The 15,819-nt window shown below is 35.0% G+C and overlaps 1 protein-coding gene across 5 annotated transcripts in view; it reads left to right on the forward strand.

Moving 5' to 3' along the window:
• Window positions 1–5,954: 5,954 nt before the first annotated feature.
• The window catches only part of LOC118280740 (paired box protein Pax-5), a 97,290-nt gene continuing 87,425 nt past the window's right edge, over window positions 5,955–15,819 (forward strand). For all 5 annotated transcript variants that reach the window (XM_035601091.2, XM_035601093.2, XM_035601092.2 and 2 more), the window contains exon 1: window positions 5,955–6,197. The gene's annotated coding sequence lies outside the window, so the exon portion shown is untranslated. The remainder of the gene's footprint in view (window positions 6,198–15,819) is intronic.

Raw genomic sequence — 15,819 nt, forward strand, 5'->3', positions numbered from 1 at the left:
GAGTGGTGTCTAAATAATCTTAAAAAGTACATATAACTCGGAAAAAATCACATTGGAAATTGCTGTTGGTAGGTTTCGAACTCGCATCCTCATGCATTAGAAGAGAAGCGAGGAGAAGAGAGAAGCGGGCATCTTAAACCTCCGGACCACCACGACTGCATGTCGCGACTGACTGTACGCTGCCAAATCTCTTATAATCTTTTTTGTAAACGAGCAGACGTATCACCTGATGGTAAGCAATCGCCGCTGTCCGTGGACACTTGAAACACCAGAGGCGTTACAAGTGCGTTGCCGGCCTTTTGGGGGTAAGGAATTTAAGGGTTGTTGGGGAATCGGGGATTGGGAAGATTGGGAAGAACACAACAACGCAAGCGTTGTTTCACGTTGGTTTTCGGTGAGGCCGTGGTATCATTCCGGTCGAGCCGGCCCATTCGTGCCGAAGCATGACTCTCCCGCACTTAATCTTTTTGTCATTCTTACTTGGAACTCTCAATTATTATTGTTGACCTATATCTTTATATTTTTTCTTACTATTATAACTATTGATAGATTTTCAAACAAAACACTAGAAAAAAACGAGATCTAAATTACGTCTAAAAAGTTTTGTAAAACTGCTCAAAACTGGTATGCAGTGAAGTTCCGTTCTTTCTACAGTTTCATGCAAAATTATGTGTACACTATACACGGCGTGGCCCATGTTTGGTAAGTGAATACAGTTATGAGTTTATTTTCATTTGTTTAAGCGTTAATGGAACTTATTGTCCTGAAAATTGAAGGTTTTTTAAGACAACCATTGGCAAAAACATGAACCCTGAAATTCAAAATCTAGTTAATAAGTAAATGGACGTGTTGTAAAGTTACCTATCTGACGTATGACACAATATGCTATCCGGAGCTGTGGACTACCTAGCTCCGGCTCAAAATGCAGGAGTAGAAACTTGCCTGGATAAATTTCCCTCCACATAAAAAACAGGACGCTAGAAATCTTCAGCTTTACCTCTACCATATTATTATGTCAATAAAAATTATCTGGTCATTGATCTTATTAATTCACCTATTTTTTGTTTATAGTTTGAAGACGAAATTTCTTGCTCGTTCTTCTCCATTCGAAGCTACACATAGTTTGGAACGAACACTTTGCTTCACTGACAAACAGACTAACGGACAATTCAATTTGACATTTCAGAAATACCTAATTAAGGATTAATTGAAATAAATGCTGTAACTTTGACTTTGCATATTATTATAACATAAATAGATTGTCCACATATTTTTGACTGTAATTGTACATTATTATGTTGTTTCTCAGAATCTCTAATAAAAACTGGTGTTCTACTTAATGTTCAGATGGAGTTAGTAAAACTACCGCGCGTGCGCCGGCGCACCTCTTTGTTAGGGGGCAGCGGTGCTCAAACTTTTTTTGGGTAGACAGTAATAATGAGAAGTGTAATTACAGTTATAATGTGAGTGTATTTGGTTTTGTGCAAAATATATGTATGTAATATTTTATGTGTGTGTAATATTTTAGGTAAAAAGTGCTCTCACTTAAGTCAGCTCATAACTAGTCTGTGTACTAGCGTTCACCAAAATTTGTTCAATAGTTTCAACGTGATGGGCGGATAAAGATCAAACAAACTTTCACGTTTTTTAAGTGCCTTATGGTTGAACAAATTCTTCTTACACAGAGTAACACCTAGTATTTTTGTTAAGGAGGGAAGATCATCCTAGGACTTCTCCCACCTTGGGCGAAGCGACATTATGTGTCAGCATCTTATTGATAAAAAACCACCCCGTTCCTAAAACTAAGCATAAGCAATTGGGTTTGCTCAAGACTTTAATATTAAACATTTCAATTAAAATTTTCACCAAAACTTTGACAACCACAGCCAAACAAAAGTCAGTTACGACAATCGTCCGTTACAGTTCGTCCATCAGCACAGTCTTTCGGAGAAAGAGATAGCAGCATATACACTTCTATGTGTTAGAAAGAGACAACGATATTTCCACCTGTCTCGTACACTTTTTGTGTAGTGTAATTACTAATGATGGTGCAATATTGGAGTTTAAGTTAAACGGAATGGGTTATCTCAATTCTTAGTTAATCACGTAATATTAATTAACCGGATTTTAAAAAAAGGTGGGTTAGTGGTTTTAATCTTTTTCTGAAAACTTGTATTCCTTTTGGGGTGTTTTGCGTAGTCGAGTAGTCTGGTATAAACTTATCGTTAAAACTGTTTTTTCCACAAAGGCTAGGCAGAAGTGTAATTATAGTGAAACCATTTGAAAAAAAAAAATGCTACGAGTTTCTCTGTAAAGTCAGCTTACTATTATGCCCTTTTTTCTTTTTTTAAGGAGGAAAGTCATCCAATAAGTCATCTAGTGACAGCATGTACCCTGGGTTTAATTCCCATTTTTGGTAATATAACATCTGTCTCAAAAATTACAAATGAAAACTGGGTGACCAACTTGTACCTTTACCTTATTTTAAATTTTTCCCCAATCTTTTTCTATTTTATAAGAACGTAAAGTTAACTAAATGCGTGATATAAAAAGAAATTTCTTCAAACTTTCCTGATAATTTCAATTTAAAGCTACAACATCAACTCAAGAAACCCAACACTACTCAAAGCAACACTCATTATCACAATACCAAAATTCAAAAACCAAAAATTGTTGAACATCAGCTGTTTCACCCCTCACCTCATACTTACCTCACCCCCTCTACAGAGGGTTGAAAGAGGGTTCAAAATCGGCACCTGTCTCTAATTACACGCGATACCAATCTTTGTATCGTGGCACGTGGATACAACCTTCGGAATAGAAAAAGGAAGTATTAATACAACCTGTTGCTTGACAAATGTTGTATTCTGGTTGTAGTTTGTGTAGAGTATTCATAAAAGTATTATTGGAAGTTTTGATTCTTAAAGTTCAAGTCTAGAAATGTATCTAGATTGTCACAGTCAAAGCATTTATTTCAATGAATCCTTAATTAGGCACTTTTGAAAAGTCAAATTGAATTCTCCGTCAGTCTGTCTGTCAGTGAAGCTAGGTGCTCGTTCCAAAGTGTAGCATGCATAGTCTTAGATTAACAGAAACTAACTGTGGGCAGTCTACGGCGGAATTAAAACCAAGTAAGTGATCTTATTGTTAGTGAAGTAATTTCCGCAAAGTAACGCCTGATTCTATTCTCTATATGTAGTTCTAAACTCATTATGTATTGCCACGCCTTTTATCTCCTAAGGAGTATGCAGAGGTGCACATTACGGCATGTAATGCCACTGTACAATTTACACCCACTTCTCACTATTTGTGTTATAAGTCCTATGTAATAGTGGGTGAGCCTATTGTCATGTCCCACAATTCCAGACTGACTGACTGACAATTACTGAGAAATTTTTGTAATCAGAATAATGTCAAGCAGTACTTTGCCCGACGCGGGAATCGTACACGAGACCTATCGCCCGGCAGTCGTGTTTGCATCTAATCGACCTATGAAGCAGTTCTAGATTTGATCTCTATCATCATATCAGTTACAAGACGTCCACTGCTGAATATGGGCCTCCTCCAATGACCTGCATCCTCTCTCCGCGTTATATGCCTGGCCACGATCTCTATCAATAGGTAATAAAAAAGGGATTTTTTATAAACAATGAATTTTCTTTCGAAATTAAAATTCGTTGAATTTAATTATGGGATTGTAACACCAATACAATACAATTTTCATACTGAAAAGTAGTTTTAAAGTGGTTCAATATTTTCCCTTACTTTCGACGAGAAAGTAGCGCGCGCGTTGAAGTCTAATGCAAGGAAACTTTTACTACCCAAGTACACACAATTATTAGACGTCATAATTTTCAAACTGGACTTTGTTTTATTGATTTTTTCTAATACATCTTGTTAATTTAATACTTTACAGTTGCACTGTTCGAAATTCGGTGGTTCGACTTCCTAATTGGACGAAAATTTGTTTTTTTTTATGTTTTGATGTGTTTTTGAATAACTAAGATTCCAATGTGATAGGTTTAAATTCAGTTGATGGTGTCTATAAGTTCTGACCGTAATAAAATAGCTAGGGGCTCCACCACAGATGTAGCCCAGTAGAGCTGATGCTCGGTCGGCACTGCGGACCACCTAGTCGGTCACCGGGGCTTCGGTTTAAAGAACAGGAGCAGGAACGGGGTGGTTTTAGTCAGTAAGAGTCTGACTCTCCCTCTCCCTTCACCCAAGGTGGGAGAAGACATTGTACTGTACGATGTTCCCCCAGCGAAAGAAAAATATTATGAACGTAATAAACGAAATTTTCTAAAAGCTTCAAAACTATATTGTAAATTTTCAGGGATTTTTCAAACTATAATTTGTTATTGATAATTAAAAAAACTTCAAATTAATTCAAAGACAGTAAGATTACAATAAACACCATTTATTTACCTACCATAACTAACAAAAACACTATTATTTTATACCGTAACTTAGTTTAAACTTAATTAAAACAATTATAACTTTAATGTTAGAAGGCTAATGGCACGCTTGAAATAACTTGGAACGGCTCTTTTTGTGATGAATTAAATTTTTCATGAAAAACTTCATTAAAACTGGACGTTGACCATAAAGCACAAATTAATTAATGAGTTTAGTACGACCTTACATAATTATTATCACGCTTATTTTCCAGAAGGTACTAGCAGAAGTTACAACGGACTGTTTGACCCGTTAGTCGAGTAGTTGCGTTGTGTTTCGTTGTGTGAGTAAGGTTACCGGAGGCCCAACTACCCCCTTCCCAATCTTCCTAAACCCCGATTCCCCAACAACCCTTAAATTCCTAACCCCCAAAAGGCCGGACACGCACTTGTGTATCGGGTGTCCATGGGCGGCAGTGATTGCTTACCATCAGGTGATTCGTTTGCCCGTTTACCGGCTTATACCATGAAAAAACTTACTAGAGCAAAAGGTCTCGGGTTGGCTGCTGTTAAAATCATCGTCAACAGCGATGAATAAGGGATTTTGTGTGGGATTCTCGGGTTAATAATTAATTTATTATTGGGGCTAGTAGAAAATATCTCACTAATGTCAATGAGTCTAAAATTGTGCCAAGTGTATGGCAATAGGCTAACTTTCTATGGCATGATACTCTTAACATAAGTTATGAATAGTATAATATGAGTAACTCTGCTCACCTTCAAGGAAGACTCGCGTACTAACAAAAATCCAACACAATTTATAGTCAAGTTGTTACAGAAATAGTTAAAGAGCATAAATTATTCGAGCAGACAGACAGACAGAAATAAAGAAAAAACGAACCAACAACTAAAATTAGCAACGCGAATAATAAATTAAGTTAAAGTTGCATTTGCTTAACTATCTTGTTAGTTAGTTTAGTGGTGGTTTAGCACTACTGTAAAGCAGGTTTTAAATTCGAACCTCTGGTCTGACAAAGCAAATTTTCCTTTTATAGAGGATTTTGGCCTTTAATGTACTAGTAATAGGGCTTGTAGTATAATTCTTAGGACATCGACATCTTAACCAATATCAATGAAAGTCTTTTCATCCATTACTAATACCTAGTACCAACAACATTCAACCAACACAAATTCTAAATTAAACTTTACACCTTTACCAATAAGGTAGATTATCCATCACGACCTGTCCAGTTACCTATTTATCAATCAATTTAAATCAAGTAGCTACACGATAAAAGCCTTCTTCAACGTATTCAGTACTCACACAGGAAAACATTCGTGAGGATAAATACACACACGAACATCCTTAAAACATAGACTATTATATTAGTAATGGCTGATGACAAAGCTACGAAAATCCACAGTAATAGCAGTTTTCCGTCCTCCAAATAATATACCAACGTTTTACATAAGGACGGCTTACATAAGGCTGTATTAACATATGTGTGCGTGCGCAGACTAGTCGCGAGTCGCTGCGCCGGAGTCGCTTATGTTCCACTCAATCGCATTTGAGTCGTGGCCGCCGCCGTGAACGGACGTGCGGACGCTTACAGCGTAAAGAACAGTGCTTGTGAGTGCCTGTGGAACACGAGTGTTAGAAAGTTTGGTTTTAAACAAGATAGTTTTTTGTACGCAAATAAATTTTTAATTTAAATTTTTCTATTTTCCTTTTTCTTTTGTCTAATCTGGAAAAAGCTGGTTTCGTTACGTGAATCTGGTTCGACTGTTTTTCCAATGCAGGTACGTTTTTTTTTATTGTTACTGAATTCCGTTCGGTTTTTTACTTGTTATGAAAGGTTTTTTTTAGTGCTTCTACTAGAATATGTCAATAATATCCAGCGTTTTTGTGTGTATAGCTAAATATCAGGTTATATGACCAATGACGCTTTGTAACTCTACTTCTTGTACGCCATGAAACGTATGAAATTGTTCAGTTGAAAACCTTTAAATTATGAAAAACTGAAACGTTTTATGTAAAATTTAATGCAAGATATGATTTCAGCGTTAGTCTTAAGCCTTATGAACCTCATTTTACAGCTGAAAACTTACTTGAATTAAAGTAAATTGTGTTTTAAATATCTGAGTTATAAGATTCTTATAAGTCACAAAGATACGTCTGATTCATCGCCGAAACTCAAGGTTTTTGATCTTGAAAGTCATTATATTCAAGCTTCAGTTTCTTTCGTTTGAGGAGTAAGCAGAATTGTTACAGTTAAGATATGAAACTTACGCTATTTACAATGTGTGAAAACATTTCATATTGAAAGGAAATTTTGGAAAAGAAAACTCTTCTTATAAGAATGAAAGGAAAACATTCCGGCAGAGTTGAGAACCTCCTCCCTTTTTGGGGAAGTCGGTTAAAAATAAAATAGTTGACAATTTTACTGAACTTGACGTACTTAAAACCCATGCTTATTAGTATTACACATTGATAAAGCAATGAATATATTAGACATAAACCAGTAATTTATTTTGGGTGTAAGCTGAGCAACAAAAAGGTTTTGAATGAAGAATTTACTTAAAGAGGTTTACAAGTACTACAACTTACCTTTACAAAATTATAATGGTTTTTAAAAAGGTAAAATGGTCTTTGGCAGATATGTACAGGAGGTTACAATTTTCGGGAAAATATTTCGAACTTTAGAGCCCTTTGTAAGTTGTAATGTTATTGCTAATCTAAGCAACGAATGCAATTTAAGAATCTAAAGTCATCGTGAGAAATCCCTGTTACTAAAAATACTTTAAGCCTGAAAGTGACAATCCGAATTGAGCTTATGGTGGATCAATGGTCATTCCTTCACCTTGCTTCAGCCCCTACATTGCATGGAACAAGTTATAACTTGAAGACTTTCTGCTGTACTCAGAGTCATTTAATGATTACTTAAACTATTCCTTAGTAACGATTTTGGATGGAAAACAGTTGCTAAGGACTGGGTTAAGTAGCCATTAAATGAGTCTGAGTACGGCAGATTATCTTTTGTTTCTTTTCCTTTTTCTAATTTGAATGACTTTAAATCTTCCTCGTGACTGAATTTACCAGTACTTTTCAAAGAATCATTATTCATTGATCTACCTTTTGCAACCTTATGGCGACATATTTAATCAAAAGCGACATTTTTGCTAAATATTTTAGTTTTTCTAGTGTCTTACCAATCTGCAACGTCTGCCGGACATTTCAATCACGATCGCCGTGCAAAATTAAATAGTAACGGAAAAGTAATAAGATTGAATTTAGATCCGAAGATAATCATACAAATGACAATATTTAATTTATCAATCTTTTTAAAATACATTTCTGTCTTAGGTAACGTTAGTGCAATGGTTTACGTAAACTTCATAACACTTTTTTACCCGACGGCGAACGTTTTGTTGCACAAAATGTTTGTTGCTTTGTTGCAGAATGTTCTAGAAAAAAATATGAGTTTTCCATCATTTAAAATACCTAATAAGGTACAGAGTCTTACTTTAAGTTATTGATGAGTTGGACGTATAATCTCAAGTTTAAATTCTGATTCTATCTAAGGTTCGAATTCAATGAGAAATTGCAATTGAATACTAAATAGAAGTTTGGTTGTATGGATGGCAGACTAAAAATGGTACACTTCCAAAGTTAAAGTTTAAGTCAAAATCGTTTTTTTAAATTAGACTAGGAAGGCACTTTTGAACGTCAAAACTAATATTAAAATTGTCTGACTGTTGGTCAGTCCTCTAGGGAAGGTATTTGCCCGTTCTAAAGTGATTTCTATGGAGAAGAACGAGCAAGAAACTCCATAGGTTTACTCCTTTTCAAACAGGTTCTCAATACAAATTCAATTAAAATACCTTTCTTCAGTTCTGACATCTTGATTCTCAGATCGAGCAAGATGTCTCTCTCTTGTATTTCAAGTTCGTTGAGATTGGTCTAGGGTCTTTTACATTAAAACTACAAAACCGAATAGGCATAGATGAGATCCTTTACAATATAGGCTCTTTGATATAAGCAAAATTTTGTACCCAACTTGTATACATCAATACACACTTTTTACATATTTCCCATCATCCAAAACGCACAAAAATTGACTGACCACCAAACTAATGGTAATCTTACATAAGTAAGCAAGTGAAAACATGTTTATATTCTTATATTTCAAGTGTGGGAGCCATTGTCACAGGTTCTAGGTTAAGCCTCTTTGTTTCAAGTTACGTGTCGTTCCCATAGCTTACTGGTATGCTGGCTACTCATAATTGTTTGTTAAAAGCAAAAACGTTCTTTTAAACTTACGGAAATTTGATAATTTTTAACAATTTCTGCGTAATTTGAACATAAAGGTTTAAGGACATTGTGTTGCTTTTAATAGTCGAAAATGGATTTGAATTAAGTGGGTGAAATATATCAATGAAGAGCAAAATTAAAAGTATCCTTTACTGACGAGCATGCATGAAAAGTTGACTGTTGATGATGACTGTATGTGACCAATTTCAAAAAAGCGTGTTTTGGTATGTAAGAAACCCAGCAATTGTCGGTCCTCAGTCTCTGCCTACATGGGAGACTAGACATAATATACATGTCTGTCTATACATATGTATGGTTGAAAAGCTAACCGGTTGTTCTAAAATATATGTTAATATAGATTTTCTTAAACAAAAGCCTCCATGTTTAGTTCCTACAGTTACTAAAGAAGTATCAGAAGTACTAAAGACTTTACAAATTCAAGAGCTATCCAAGAAAGAATTTGCAACAACCTGGAATTTATGTACATAAAAATATGGCAAAAAGCAGTAGAAAGCTTTGAAATACATCTTTACACTTACATAGAAGAATACTGACATTTGACTTGGCTAAAAAATTTTAAGTGCGCACTCGATTTAGAAAAGAAATGTTCATATAAAAGATATTTACTTTTTCCAAGTTTTTAGTGATACAATTGTAGATAGTATAATTTAAGGTTTTTATTTGTCTTGTGCTATTTTGAGAAAAGTAATTAAGTGCTAAGGCTTTACTTTGCAGAGTAAAGATTTTTTGTTCAGTTTTTTTAATTATCCGTAGAAGCTGATGTTTAGCAGTGAACGCCTTGTGACTGACAATAATATGACAATATTTTGACAATGACAAATAAACTAAGCATACACCACAAGTATATTTTAAAAACTTAGTTATTGTTCTTCGAAAGTAATGAACAAGAAACACATATATAAGTTGTTAAACTGACATGGTCACTAGAACTATCATTAGAATTTAAAACGGGATATTTACCATCTAATGAAAGAAACACATATAACATATACTACTACTATTTCCTTACACACATAATGTATGCATTTCTAGACACAACTAGCAAAATTGATATTTTGTATATACATACAATATAATATACATAAACATATATAGATAATAATCTATCATTTCTTCGATTGAGTACCGAGTGACAGTAGCACCTTTCGACAAGTTTTTTTTTTCAACTAAAAGTTGTAAAAAAAGACGGCAAAAAGTACAATGGACGGTAGCACTTTCTAAAATGATCGGTGACCGGCGCCTGCGCCGACGGCAAGCAGATATTGGTAACTAGTTGTTTACATTCATTGGATCGTTTTATACTTGAGTTATTGATATATTCTGCGATAAGGTTTAATTTGTTGAAGTAATCTAAATCTTAATTGTAATGATTTTTAGTTTATAAGTTTTCGAATTATAAAGTTCAGTATTCGGGGAAAATCTTTTTTAATGTTGGTTTCATTTGTAAGTAATGATTTTGAAAACGGGAGAATTTTCTAATACTCTGCCTAAATACAAAATGGAACTCAGGCAAGATAGTGGTCAAATGTAAAAAGAAACGACCAATCATATATAAAAAAAATATATATCAAAACTGTATAAATTCAATACCCATAAAAGTTATCACTTAACTAACGAAGCAATCCATGTAATCCTTGTCATTTTACAAATGCCCTACCTAAGCATACCGATATATTTAAAAATGTTGCTTCAACTCATTTTCTTAATAAAAAAAAACAAATTAATTCAATTTGATCTAATTACCAAAGCTTATTGACAAAAACCTTCTTGGTGTGTTTAATTTTTTTATACAAGTTACCTAATTAATTATTTAATTGTTATTTAAAGCCCATTACTTCAAGGATGAGTCTTCTATATTAATTAATTATTAATTGTCACGCCTTTAATTCCCGAAGGGGTAAGCAGAGGTGCACATTATGGCACATGCTTATATCTCCTCCTTTAGAAATTAATAGTAGTAAGGAGATGTTATGTGTTATCTGAAATTGAGTCAGCCATTTATAATATAGTCGCATTACATGAAATTCAAATATAACTCAAAATAAAAGTCAGGCCAGATAACCCGCTTGAGACAACGCATGAGTGAGGTTAATAAAGGCCCAATCCTCCTTCTAAAGCCAGCATCGCTTATTAGCTTACCATCAGCTGATCCTCTAGCTTACCATCAGCTGATCCGTCTGTTAGTTAACCGCATAGCTATATAAAAATATACTCATTGAGTTGATACGTCACCCATACCGAATAGTTCAGCATCACCACCCATGCGTTGCCGAACAAACCTGAACTTGACTTCCACTGTTGCTACCCATCCTGTCTGAAATAAACAGCTGTTTTAGCAGTTATTGTTACTGGTAGTTTAGCTGCTGATGCTGAACCATTGCCAGGAAGGCAATTGATGCTGAGAAGACCGACGACGTAACCTCCTAATATCATCAATGCAACCACGACCACTCTGCCAAGAGTGTACGATTGAGAAGAAGAAGCTGCTGATGCTAAAGATGTGATAGAAGCGTGAAGATAATGTGCCTTGAAGATATCTTTACTGGTATGATGACAGAACATTTTAGTTTAAGTATTTTATTTATCAAAAGGTTAGACAAGGATAGATGTATATATTGCTGTCTCCCAATCATCTTACTAATATTATAAATGCAAAAGTTATAAAACGGCTGCAGATGCAGAAATCTGATGATATAGAAATGATGAATAACACATATGATTCCTACTTCTTATCGGTTATATATTTTATAATATTAATACTCATTTAATGTGATCTGGAGCCCTAGCTCATCAGTTGTAGCAATGAACATGTTATGACCTTTCTATATAGTCCACAATTAGACCAAGACATCTACATTTAGACCCCAATCTATATCAAGGGGCACATATAAATTAAATAAATAAAAATTAAATAAACAGTTTGTGTGGGAATGTCACTACATGACTGCATTAAAAACATGTAAATGTAAAATTTTCCACGTAAAAGTGATGATAGTCACATTCCGCCACATTCAGCGGTGACCGGCGATTCGGTGCGCGCACACCCTACTTCGGGTTGCGCCAGGAACGTTACGTCATCAATATGTTAATAACTCTGCTTTGAATGGAATGTTTTATGGGTGTAATGGAGTTATAGAGAGAGAAGACAATGTTTCTGGATATATTGAGTTAATAAAGTTGGATGAAAATGAAGAGGATGGTCAAAGAGAAGGTGGGAAGATTGTGTGACGAATGATAGGAAAGAAAAAGGAAGAAATGATAGGAGGAAATATTTCTAGCTGGGCATCTTCCGTCTTCGATCACATCGTCACTTACCATCAGGTGAGATCGCGGTCAAATACCTAGTCTAGTTTTAGATAAAGAAAAAAAGAAAAGGAGAAATGAAAAGTTGCTATATGATATTTTTCTTAATATGCAAAACACGCAGAAATTGATTGACCAGACATGAAATCCTTACACAACCAAATAACAAATAGCATCACCAACCAAACGCTTACAAAACACAAAAATACAAATCAAAAAGAACCAACCGAATCACTTAAACCCAACAAATACCGTTCTCAACAAACAGTACAATAACCGAATCAGTATCTAAAAAAAAAACTGTCCCACATGAACTCATTCATGCAAGGCTGATGACATCATCAGTGCTGATGACGCGAGTCTCGTTGACTGCACACCAGTGGTCCTGGCTCGAGCTGGTGACGCTCCGGTGGTACTCAGTCAATGTATCGCGTTTTTACTGAACCGATTAAAGAGATTGTTGACTTGTAAGTCATGTGTAAGTTAATCGTTGTTTGTTGTGGTGATTGCGGTGTGGGTGGTGGGGTTGAGGTGGGTGGTGATGGGGATGGTGTAGTGGTAGGAGTAGATAGAAGTGAGGATGATGGATATGGGAGTAATGATGGTGATAATGATAATGATAAATCTATCACACTTAAACATACTTCATCCAATGTAATGAAAAGAAGAGATGATAATAACACGTCACCGATGAAGTTTCTCTTTTTAATTATTGGGGATTCCCTAGAAATTCGACAAGGAAATAAGCTACCAAAAACAGCACTACAAAAGCCAGCTTTGAACCCAGTTAACACTTCTAATCCACGAAGCTAACGATACTAATCTCAAACACGTAACAACCGCGTGATACCTAACACCATAAAAAAGCTGAAGCACCAAAAAAACTTCGGTTAAACACAAAAGATCACTGAAAATAAGCATCTCTTCACGTCCAAGTGGTCCGTTGACTTTTACTACCGTTGTGAGCCAGCACAGCAGACCGCTACCTGCGAGACCCTGAGGTGCAGCCACTGAGCGAAACAAGCCGTCCCGTATGTGCTTCGCGGAGCATGCCCCACGTGGATCCATTGGACCAAAGATGGCGAGCATTGAGGAACTCCTGAAGTCATTTGAATAGATTTTTATTAGCCTTTGTCTTTTGGTTTAAAGTTGGGAAAAAGTATCTCATGGTAGATAGTTTTTTTTTGTGGGGGGAAGGTTTAAATGGAATTTTGGTTTTACCAAATAATTTGACCCATGAATCCACATCCACACATACTCTGAGAATACTAGATCTGTTTCAGTTGCCACACAATTGCCAATCTCTTTAGTTACTGGTGTAATTGCAGTAAAATTGTTCAAATGGATCCATAACGTTCATACCACATAGAACTGTTCCATTCCACCATCAGAAAAGACCATGAGACCACTTTCCTTATATTGGAAAGGAAAAAAGACTGTCACAGAAATAAATAACAACTTACTCAGAATCAGTTATTTCGATACACAATACAGTTTTTACCAGAAATAGGCACACAAAACAGTATGAGCAGTCATTGTGCGAATCAAACAAGCATCCTGCGTGTCCATGCTCCACTGAACCACAGCCCACGTGGGTCCACTCGACCAAACATGGCGGCTTCAACGTCATACTTCAAGTTTGGCACCCTTCAATGATTTTTACTTTGGTATGTGCTATTTGTGGAATTGGAGAGTTTGGAAAACTGTCATGAAGGTCCTTAGATCACTCATAGAGGACTTTCAGCATAGTCTTTTGATGTTCACATCTGGTATGTGTTTTCAAAGTGAGGTTAGGAGCCTGTTAGCTGGATGTTAGGTGGAGTGTCTTATTATATATTCTTTATCCTATCATCCACTGTATTTTCTTTTTGTTATAGTCTATCTTAACTGCTTTTCTTGAGGTATTTAGTTAATCATGTTTATAATGCTATACTTAAGGTTTAGTTACTTTCTGATTAAAGATTCTGTCCTTATATGCCAGTCTTCAGATTCTTGACCACCTAGATCATTGACGGCATTTAACAGTTGTATTTTTTCTGTAAAAGCGAATTTGAAGGAATGAGCAATTGAGCAGTCATTGAGCGAAACAAGCAGGCATCCTGTATGCTCCACTGAAGCATTCACCACGTGGGACCACTGGACCACGGACCGGTGAAGACGGGTTAACTAGAGGATATTGACGTTTCTGTTATTTTAAACTGTACTTTTTTATGATGGGGTTAAGGTGCATTTTTGGAAATTTTGGGATTATGTTAGCGAGTGATGGCTTTATAGAGAAATTTTTGCTTAAGAGTGTGATAGATCAAGTTTAGTCAATAATTATATTTTTTTCTTTTACCAATAAGTTCTTAAAATAAGGAAGTTCATTTCTTAGAGTGAGGAAATCGACAACCTAATGATTAGTTCCTTATTGATTACTTAACAAAATGAGTCTTAGTTAAATCGAGACAGGTACAGGTAGGACCTGTACGTTTTATTGATAAAATTTTAAAGTAGTAGTTACAGTCTGCATTTGTATTGTAAGGAATATTGAAAATTAAAATATTTTTTTACCATCTTCATTTAAGACAAATGTTTATTAATTCTATAATATAAAAATGAATCAAAGAATGTGTTGCTAAGCGCATATCTCAAGAACAACTGAACCGATTTCGCTAGTTCTTTTTTTGTAGGGTTTGTTATTGTTAAGGTACTTATATAAGAAACAATTAAGAAATATGCACAGCAAAAATTCTTAGGCAAAGCAAAGTTCCTGATGTCTTAAATAAAGTAATAAATATTAATGTTTTTAATAAGTATCGAGCCTACAGTAACACCAAAACTTAAGCTTGTAATAATGACACAATAACACAAACTAGGCTAAGCCCAATCAAGTCAAGGTTTTACTCTACTCTAAAAATCACAATTTAGTGACCCTAATAGGTAGTATCGATAAAAAATATGACCATCAGAGAACATCCCTGGTTTATCGACAAAAACTACGGAGGTCGGTTGACTAATGATTTTTTGTCGATATCGACAAGGTTACAACCTTATTGTTTGCGTAAGTGTGCCCTGAAATTGTTAGGTTTGTGTTTAGTATAATAAAAATATTGTGTTGATTTGTAACAGTGTAAATCCATGGTTCTTTGGTTAAGCAATGGTTTCTTTTTGTTATTTAGGATATCATTGAAATCTGCCTTTGTTTGTAGAAACTACAGAATTTATAACCTTTATCTGTTTGACATCATGACATTATAACCATCAAACGATTAGCTAATAATTACAGTTGTCAATGATAACTTGAAAATTAGTCACTATGGAGATGTTTATTCGATGTTTTTTTTTTTGAGTGGGGATAAATAATCCAATGACTTCTCCCGCCTTGGGCGAGGCGAGAGGGAGTATCAAACTTTTACTGACTAAAAACCATCCCGTTCCTACTTCTAATCCCTGGTAACCACGCTAGGTAGTCCGCATTTCTCTTAAGAATCTAGTTAAACTTTAAAGAATGTAAAATTTGGCAAAAAACTGATTAACACCCAGCCATTTTGTTGTAGCCTAAATAGACGCTTGTGATCCAAAATCGTAGTAGTTTTATTTATATCGAGAAACTGTCTCCATTAATGGATAATAAAGGAAAAAGAATAAAAGAAAACAATTGAATTTCAATTACATTGAAATAAAACTGACTCATTTCTACCGAAAATGAACAACTTAGCTTGATTAATCAATTATAAACTTTAATCTCTTTTAAATAAGACACTTTATTCAGTTGTCAATTGACTTCGATCCACCGTATCAAAA

The sequence above is a fragment of the Spodoptera frugiperda genome, chromosome 16 (genome assembly GCF_023101765.2).
Source record: "Spodoptera frugiperda isolate SF20-4 chromosome 16, AGI-APGP_CSIRO_Sfru_2.0, whole genome shotgun sequence".
In the NCBI taxonomy this organism is placed as follows: domain Eukaryota; kingdom Metazoa; phylum Arthropoda; class Insecta; order Lepidoptera; family Noctuidae; genus Spodoptera; species Spodoptera frugiperda.